A 9,941-nucleotide genomic window follows, 5' to 3' on the forward strand; every position below is an offset into this window, starting at 1 on the left:
GGGAACACAGGGGCTGTCCCTGGAGTCCAAAGACCTCTCTGAACCAGCTGTGGAACTGAGAGACACAGCACACAGGATTTTCTTTTTCTTCCTGTGGACAAACCCAGCTGAGCCCATTCCCTGTGAGATCTGCCTCTGAAAAGTCCTTCAGCTTAGGTCCAGGTGGCTCTGATGTGCAGAAATATGCACTGGTTTCCAATTAGACGTAGCACATGGCAGGTCCGAATACTTTAGGGTTGTCACTAAGCCAGATCTCGGGGTTCAGAGGGCCATCCTGAATTTTCATGTGTGTGTGAAATCCATGAAGGTCTGCAGAGTTTAAAAGTACCCTAAATACTTTGCTTCCTCTAGGATTGAGTAGCAAGCAGAGGCTACTCCCAGGGCAGATGGAGGGCAGAGATTGTTTGTTAATTGTATCAAGAAGGGAAGTTAGAACAGGTCAAAGACAGCTTTAGAAGTGAAGTTATTTTTTCTGCAAAATATTTCTTGATTCATATAATTTGTATTTTATATTTCAAAGCAAAAAATGCTAACTGAAGGCTATTTGATGGGGAAATCATTTGGGTGGATGAAAGAGGATATTTCTGGAAGTAGCTGGGTGAGCCTTGGTGTGTCAGGTACAGGCCTTTCCAAGACTGCCCTGAGCAACTCTTGAAAATAGCAAAGGTGTGGCTCTGTCTGTGTCCAAATGATGAAATCATAACACTAAAAATCACACTCTCTTACCTGACTCCTACCTTAAAATAAGGACAGAGTCACAGGATACTGGGCCACTCCACCACACACCCTCTGAGATGTATTCCTTGTTTTCTGCACCCTCAACAGTCCGTGAATTTCCAGCCTCATCCCTGACCAGCCCTGGCTCCCCAGGGTCCTCCTCACTGAGAAACTGGCCTAGGGCAGAGGGGGCATTCTGTCACCTCCCTGGCCAGGCTGGCAGCGCACACAGCATTGTGTTATCCTGAGTCCAGGACATCCTGCAAGGTTGATCTCAACGTGCAGCTGAGGAGGAGGAGTGTAACAGAGGTCTGCTCAGTGGCCCTCTTCTCTAGGCCCCAGCTGAATCTGCTTTGCATATTCCTCTCCAGAGAGCCCCCACCTCTCACAGGTACTATTAATGGACCCCAAGGAGAGGAGACAGGTCAGCAGGAGCGAGAGCAGGCACTCCTGGCAAGATGAGGTCCCCATCTCAGCTCCTATGCTTTCTGCTGCTCTTCATCTCAGGTGAGCAAAGAAAGGGGACATGGTGCTCTGAGCCACCTTCCCATGGACATTGCCAGAGGGGACCCACTGAGCATGTGCCTGAGACAATCTTTCTCCAAAGGAAATGGATTCCTCGCTCCAAATTTTTCCTTTGAGTGGTGATGTATGAATGCGTTTCATGGGTTAAATTGATTGTGTCCTTACACTGACCTTGAAAAGTCTTATGATATTGCAGGTGTGAAAATGGGCACTGCCCTCACCCAGTCCCCAGCTCTCCTGGCTGTCTATCCTGGGGAAAGAACCACCATCACCTGCACAACCAACCCCAAGGAGAACCCCAAGTTTTCTTGGTACCAGCAGAAACCAGGCCAGGCGCCTAAACTCCTGGTGCATGGCACTTCCACTCTGGCTTCAGGAGTCCCAGCACAGTTCAGTGGCAGTTATTTGGGAGTAGATTTTACCCTCACCATCATCAACATGGAGACAAATGATGCTGGCAGTTATTACTGCATTGAGTGGCCAGGAGACCACAGAGACACATCCCCAAACAAAAACCCTCACAGCTGAGGAGAGCAGTGGCACCTCATGATGCATGAAGCCCAGGGTCCTGGGTGTGACTGCTGCTCCTCTGAGGCACTGTGTTTTTCCTGCCACCTGCAGAAACACCTCCAGATGGTATCCAATGACCCAGCCAGCACTGCTCTTCCAGAGAAAGGTGATGGAGCTTGGTGACCTCCCTGGAGGATTCCAGGAGAAAGGTCAGACTTGGAGCATGAGGTGTGCTTTGGTTGAGCAGCTGCCCATCCATAGCACAACTGCATGGAGCCATGAGGACACAGCAGATGTCATGGCTGAAACCTTCCTCTCCTATTGGGAATCTGAGTCCTGGAGGGAGATAGCCACAATTAATTATATTCATAATTAAGAGTAAATTCTAAGCTGAAGGTGCCCTTGAGAGAACCTGCAGCCTCATTACACACAATATGGGGTCATGCACCAGAGAGAGGTTGAAAAGGAGAGAGGAGTTGTGCCCCTTAATCAGAAGACCCCCAAGCCCTCTCCTCCTAAAGATGGAAACCACCTCCCAATATGCCTTTGGCGGGAAGCCCAGCTTTAAGTCATGGGTCTTGGGGGATATTAGATTAAGCTCAGATTAGAGGTTGTGTCCTGTGTCACCCAGAGGAGAAGAGCAGTGAGTTCAGCTTGTCCTGCTTCAGAATAGTGTCTCTTGTTTAAGTGACAGAAGATGAGGATCAGTGGACCTGAAATCCCAGAGTGTCCAGGTCAGAGTTTTCAGAAAACAGGAGGGACAAATTTATGTCATAGAAAACCTGTGAGCACTGGGTACAGGATGCAGGAGTTAGGAGACCTGGTGTCTCATCTGCTGTGCCCTCCAGACAGCACAGGTGGCAGCTGAGCCACCAGCAAGAGGTTTGTGCTCAGGTCTGCAGCCCTGTGGGAGGATCGAGTCCCTTGGATACAGTAATGCACTCCAGCATCCTCAGCTCCTCCCTGTGATCATCAGTGTGAAGTTTGTCCCTGACCCACTGCCACTGACTCTGCCTGAGACCCCAGAGACCTGTATGGACACATACTAGGCCTTCTGGAGCCTGGCCTGGCTTCTGTACAGCCCAAAAGACATAGGTGTTTCCATCACTGTGTAGGAGGCTCTGACTGGACCTGCAGGAGATGGAGGCTGGCTGTGCAGGAGTGTTGGGCAGGGAGAGGGCAGTGTGGGTCAGCACAATATGCCCACTGGTTCCTGAAATACTGACATTGAAATGCAAGGTTAGGTACATCATTAGGCATTTTCATGAGTTGTTTTTCCCATTAGCTTGAATAAGTTTTTGTGTGCATTATTTTGATTCTTTCCAACCAAATGTTCAATTTCAAATCAGAAGCCAATTAGCTAAGGTCTATTTGTTCTTTAAGATTCTTCCAACTTTATTTCCCTCTTTCTCTGTCTTCACCAGAGCACAGCTCCTTACTAAACCTCACCTGGCCCATCTGGAGGACAAGACCAGCACATCTCCATCTGGATTCCCAAGTTTCACGCCCTCCCCCTTCTCCCTCCTCATCCTCTCTGTCCTCACCAGGGAGCCAGAGCAGTAGCAGCCCCAGGAGCTGAGCATGAAATCTCATTTTGAGAAGCTGAGCTGAAGAGACCTGGTGAGTCAAGGGCAGGTTAGAGCTGAGCTTTTATGTCAGCCTTGCAGGAAGGTCCTCCCCAGGGAACAGCATCCAAATCCCCAAGTGGGTGCTCTGGGGTGGAGGACCCAATGGTAAGAGTGAACACCTGTCTTGTCAGCAAGTTAACATGGTAGATCCTCTCTTAGGAAGCTAACAGAAAAAAACCTCGTTCCCTGATTGGGACAATGAACATGATTTACAGTTTCTTCCTGTTTTCTCCTTGGAGATTTCCAATTTTTATTACTTTCCCGGGAATATATTACTTTATTTTTTTTAATAATGCCAAGTTTCCATAATCCTGTGGCAAATGTTATTTCTTTGTCTACATCAGGGTGTGATTACTTTTAGTGACATAACACACACAGAGCAAAGGGCAGACACTTAAGTGTGAACCTGAATGGATTTTAAAGTACAGTCCTGACCCTGGAGAAGCTGCAGGAGATACCATTTCTCCTTCTGCCTCCTGCTGCCTGCTCCCCATCAACAGCCTTCCAAGGTGGCTCTATTCTGAGGTCTAGCAAAATTGCTTGGGTCTTCTTGAACTTGAACTTCATGTGAAATTCAGTGTTGCCTTGTGTCCATAGCCTCTCTTGTTTCCTTACCATCTTGAGTCCTTCCTTGCTCCCTGTGGATGCTAGACCTGTCTGTGGTCATTTCCTAGGGTACTAGAGGGCTTCTTCTGGGGATTCAGGTAGGGCTGTCTGTCTGCCCAGTGGTGTCTTCATTTGTGTTGATTTGCCTCTATTATTAAGGTCTGTTTAGGGGTGTGGAATTCTACTCTAACTTTCCTTTCAACATCCCTCACTCCACTGTCATTCAGTGTCCCTTGGTCACAGTGACAGTTGGCCGATGGCTTTGTGACTGTCTGCAGAGAGTCAGTTTTCACTGGTTTATTTAGGGTTTTTCTCTCAATTCTCCCTTTCAGCATTTTTGCTCTAATGTGTGGTGTTAGAAATCTTATCCTGTTTACTCTGACAGGTTGCTGTGATATACACATGAATCATCTGGAGGGGTCTCACTCCCTGTCCACCCAACCCACATCCACCCATATGATCACCAGCTGCCTGAGTGTGCTGCCACCCTCCTGTTGGGGACACTGAAGATCTCCTGGGCTGGATGTGGAAGGTTGGGTCCCAGAAGACAGGCCACAGACTCCCCTACTCTTACCCTAAGCTCTAGGGATTTACAGGAATATGAACTTCTCAATCTGCTTTATTCCTGAGATAATTTCCAAAGAACAGAGTCATTCCTAATGATTTTAATGATTAATTTTCAGTTTTCTGCTTGTTTTCTTAGTCTGTTGTGCTCAGAGAATGCACCAAGTTGCTTGTGGCAGCAGAGCTGGCTGCACCTTCCCAAATGAGTTTAAAGCCTGTCATTGCCTCCCTGAAGGGGATGTGCTGGGCAACTTGGTGCACCACACAAGTACCTGATCCTGGAATTGGGCTGGGTGCAGCTGGGTGCAGAGTGCTAGGGCAGCACATGCAGGATATGTGCTCCTTCAGCAGCACCTGGATGGGAAACCAGGGTTTGGGCTTAGTGCTCTCTTGTCACAGAGAAACCAAACCCTAAGCACATGCTGAACTCCAATCTGGAGATGCTTGCACTCACAGGTGTGCACAGCAGTGTCTACAAACATTCTATGTAAGTAATAGGACTGACAAATCAGTCCACACCTGGGAGATGATGGGACAAGAACACATGCCAACATCAGGATCTCAAAGAGGAGTTGCAGGTATGGAGAGGAGGAAACACAGGAGAGCTGAAGCTTACTCAGAAAGGCCCCTGCTCCCTCAACAGCTTAGTTAAAATTATTCTGAATTAATTTTAGATGTGGAAAATTTAAAATATAAACCCAGATGATGGGAACAAGCAGTCAGTCAGAAGGAAGTTAAAGGCTCCTGGTCTGTCCACAGCAGGGCTCTGACCTCACAGTCTGCTGCTTCATAAGCAGCCACAGAAAGGATGCCTGAGGCGATGGACACAGGGGAGGGACCTGCTGATTCCCTAAGCTGACCACTGCACACTGCACCTGTGCTCTGGCGCTACACACTTTTTCAGGACTGCGCACAGTAACTAGGTGCCAATCAGAAATGAAACCATGGAAACACCCCCCCGACCCCCCCCCCATGTTCTCCTTCTCAAGCTCCTCTAAGCTCCCCTTTCACAAAACCCGATGTGATTATGCAAAGGGAAAATCAGCATGGATAGAGTGCTGCAGAGGGGGTCCAGTCTAGGATTTCATATCAGTGATTTTTTCCCCACTAATGCCATTTTTATGTTCCTGGACCTAATTTCAAATTCCTTTCTTTTTTGGGGGGGCCAGGATTAGTCATGTGTCTTTATTTTCCTACCATCTGTGATGGGTTTTTTTGTTAGTTTGTTTGATCTTTTCTTTCCTGACCTTGACACTTCCAAAGGGTACAGATAAACTATTTTCCAGAATGTCCCTCTGATCAGGATTTTCTGGTTTTTTGGGTATTGATCAGATTCACATTATATATATTTATAGGAATGTTTCAGAAAGAATGCTTCTCCTTGCCACATAATATCAGGGGTTACAAGTGACAATATGACATTTCTGGGGAGGATAAACAAATGTGACTGTGAAGCACTCTGTGTGAGGGAGATGAGGTCAGGAAACCTACCTGGTCACAGCTTCTCTAGTATTAGTAATAGTCTTCCTCGAGCTGAGCCTGTGTTTTTAAGATTAAGTTCTGTTTGAACTTGCTCTCCAATAAAGAAGAGTGAAGAAATAAATTGTTTTCACTCAAATGACAAATTATTCCATGATGGACAATAACAGCTGAAATGGAGAAAAGAACAGAAGAATTGGCTCATTAAACCATGGGAGGGTCCACTAGAGAAGAGCTGTGGCTGAGTCACATATTTGGGTAAATGAATGGACATTTCCACCACTTGGTTTCTGCTGAAGTCAAATGGACAGATGGAGCAGGTACAGAGCTTCTTCCAAGGGGCTGAGAGGTAGAGGTGCTATTGGTGACACTTGGTGCACCTTATATGGAGTCACACAAGGAGAGCAAACCATCACTGCTGAAGAGAAATGGACGTGGCTGGTGAGCAGTCCAGGGGAGGAAGCCGAGGTCACAGGCCTGCTCCTGGTTTGTGGGAGAATCTGGCAACATGGTTTTAGCCAGAGTGAGGAAGATCAGTGCTGAGCTATATTTTTAAACCTGAGGCTGAATCAGGTAAACAGCCCTCATTCTTCTCTTGTAAAGCACCTCGAATAGCTATTGACAATTCTGATTCCAACCACAGGCTCCCACCACAGGGAACTCAGTGTGGCTCCTGTGCAGACACCTGGGCATGGTCCATCCTAAACAGGACCTCAAAGATCAGTGTGGAAGAAAAAGGGTCACAAGCTGTCATTTGTCATTGGGGCTGATGTACATCTCCTGTGTCTGATTTTGTTTTTTAATGTTGTCACAAATCTCAGGAAATGCACGGTTTTCCATTGTCCTTTTCCTCATTAAGAGGATGTTTTCACAGCAGCTGAGGACTGAGGAAACTTGGCCACCCATTCCTTTCTCTAGAGCCAGGAGGGGACTCTGCACATGAAGAGATGTGAATGTGAGCCTCATCTCCAGAGCCGTGACCTGTCACCTAGAGAGATGCCGCACATTCTCCACCTGGATGAGGAGCTCCTCCCTCCTGGTCCTCCTAGGCACTCATCTTCATGACCAGGTCACCCTCCAGGGACATATTCTATCATGTTTCCTGTATGAAACAGACCCTCCTGCTCACAGCAATTATGTTGGGTATATTTTCTTTGAGTGCCATTTACTGTTTCTGCACTATTTGGGGGATAGTGTATGGCACAGAGGAAGGGAGTGTGGCCAGCTGTCCCACTGTTACATACTGGGAGCTTTCCCTGCATATGATTTGCTCTGTGTCCATGGAGTCTGTTCAAAATGGCTGTTGGAAGGTGTATGCATAAAATTCCTTGGCAGGCCTCAGGCTGACCCAGGTCTCTTTATTCACTTATGTTTTCTTATATTCTGCATGTATAAGTGCAGAGTGTGCTGGGAACTCACATCCTGAGGTAAAGGGGCAGCAGACTGGCAGAGTCCAGGCTGTTCATCCCCCCATAGGAAGAAATAACTGAAATGCTTTGCACATGGAGATGCACCACCAGGAGTATAAACCACAGAGTGAGATACCTTTCTCAAATAAGGCACATCCTCCTCAACCCCTTGGTCACTAGCAGATCTAAGGCACCCTGGTGCCCTTTGCGGGTAATAAGTTTAATAGTTTCATCTCCCAAATTGCTCTGGTAGAACAATTGTTCATTTTTCCCACACCCAACAAAAATATGTATAAAATTATAGAAAAAACATCATCACTATTTGCACACAACAGTACACAGATAACAGTTTCAATTAGAACTGTTGCAGCATAGGTACTCTAAATGATTCAAATGCCCCTCCCCTTTCATCCCTTTCATTCTGAAGCAAGGGACAGACGGTGAACAAGGCAACACCATTTCTGCTGCTTCTGTTCTGATCCCCCTAGACTCCTACCCTGAGACCTTCTCTCAGAAAGGAATTGGAAGTTCTCTTAAGTATTCCATTTTGCATTCTAGATATGACATTTAAAAGGAGCAACTAGTCTTCACACTGGGAAGTTACAAATGATCCACAAAGGTGCCTCATTTTCATGCACGGTTGGGTCTAACTCCAATCACTATCATGAGAGAAGGTCTTAAGAAATCACCTACTAAGAAAGAAAATTTAAGGGGAACCTCCCAACTTAATAAAGATAAGAACAAATTCAGGGAGATTTTCAAAAGATCCAAATACATTGTAATATTTCAGGACCCATGCCAGGTGTTTGACCTCACCTGAAAGGATAGTGTACTATTACTTAGCCAAACTTAAGCCTCCAACGGGAAGGAGGCCACCCTAAATGCAATGTGGGGAAGAGCTACATCTTCCCATGCCCCAACAACATAGACTATGGTCAGCCTTTTTGTTTGTCTGGAGCATGAGCAATTCCCTAGGACAAGCTGGGATCTGGGTGATGAGCAGCATGCCTGGAAAATAATTGTGGTGGGCCTTCAGGAAGGTCCTGCTCTTTTAATGGAGGGACTCAGGGAGACCATGCATGACACCCTAAATCCTAAACCTATGAATGGCTGCACATTTTTAAAGGATAGATTTATCATTCATTTGTCCCCAAACACTCAGAGGAAATTACAAATATTGTCATATGGTCTTGGTCAATCCTTAGATGTTACCCCACAGCTTGAATAGAGATCAAGTAAAAAGAAACAAAGAGCACAGAGATAGGAAAAGACTGAAGTGCTAGTCTTAGCCCCAGAAGGAATGGGCTTCCTGGGTGAAAACTTTACTCCACTCTAAGTTATTAGCGGGCTCTGGAAGCCTCAATGACATTAAAAATGGGCCTTACTTCAAGCCCCTGTCCTCTGAAACAAATGTAATCTGTTTGTCACTGAGAAAAATAATCCTAAAAATAGTCATCCTCAACATACTAACAGACAGCCATAAACAAACCAGCTCAACAGCCCATAGCTTATCTCAGAAAAAGATTAACATAATAAGCTCATTTTCAAACAAAATAAAAAAAGATAGTGCCCCACAATACACATTGATATTTTTAAAATTAGTAAAATTGTACATAGTTATTTGACCTAATCTTACTACATTAAGTAAAGGTATTAAATATATTCATGCAACTATATGTTTATATATAAAGATTATTTTGATGTAAGTCCCCTAAGATATCATTGCTAAGTCAATGCCACATAAAATTCTAAATTAGATCACTGTCCTTAAAAATACGTTGACTTATTTTTACCATCAATACTTAAGGTACTGATTCTCCATACTTAAATGAATAATAGATTTAATAATAATAAAACCTTTTCATAGATTTGTAAGTATAGTCTATTCATTTTTCTATTTCATTTTTTATTCATGGAAAAAAGAGAATATCTTTTCTATGGTTACTAAACATATGTACTTCCTATTCTAAAAAGCTCTCATGCCCCTGGTAAAGCCAACTCTCCTAAGTTAAAACTCTTACCTTATTGCAAATTAAGATACTCTTTTAAGTTCCTCTAGAGCTTGTTTCAAAATATAAATTTTTACATTCAACCTATTATATTCTTCATTTCATAATTCTGTTAAAGGAAAAATCAAATTATGCATTTGATAAAAATTAAGGCTGTATTTACCATGGTCCTTTTGCAACTCAATAACATTGGCCCTGACATAGCTCCTAATTGACTCTTGCCAAGTTTTCTGCCAAATTAAGATCATACATCTCTTATTATTAAAATACTTGTACTACATTAAACTATCGTCTATACCTCAAGATTAATGATACTATAACCAGCTTTTTATTCAATTTTAATAAATAGAAAAGGGGAAAAGAAGGACCCTAATGCCCAAACTAAATCTCACAAAATTTTTCAAATACTTTTCTTTAATTTTGATACTAACCATATTACTGCTGCTGCACATGGTCCAGTAAGTTAAATCAGATTTCAAAGGATGGAATTCAAA

The 9,941-nt window shown here is 44.5% G+C and overlaps 1 pseudogene; it reads left to right on the top strand.

Moving 5' to 3' along the window:
- The first annotated feature begins 1,175 nt into the window (after window positions 1-1,175).
- LOC144249606 (immunoglobulin kappa variable 3-15 pseudogene) lies at window positions 1,176-1,770 on the top strand (annotated as a pseudogene).
- Window positions 1,771-9,941: the final 8,171 nt, after the last annotated feature.

Source organism: Urocitellus parryii, chromosome 12 (genome assembly GCF_045843805.1).
Source record: "Urocitellus parryii isolate mUroPar1 chromosome 12, mUroPar1.hap1, whole genome shotgun sequence".
Classification (NCBI taxonomy): domain Eukaryota; kingdom Metazoa; phylum Chordata; class Mammalia; order Rodentia; family Sciuridae; genus Urocitellus; species Urocitellus parryii.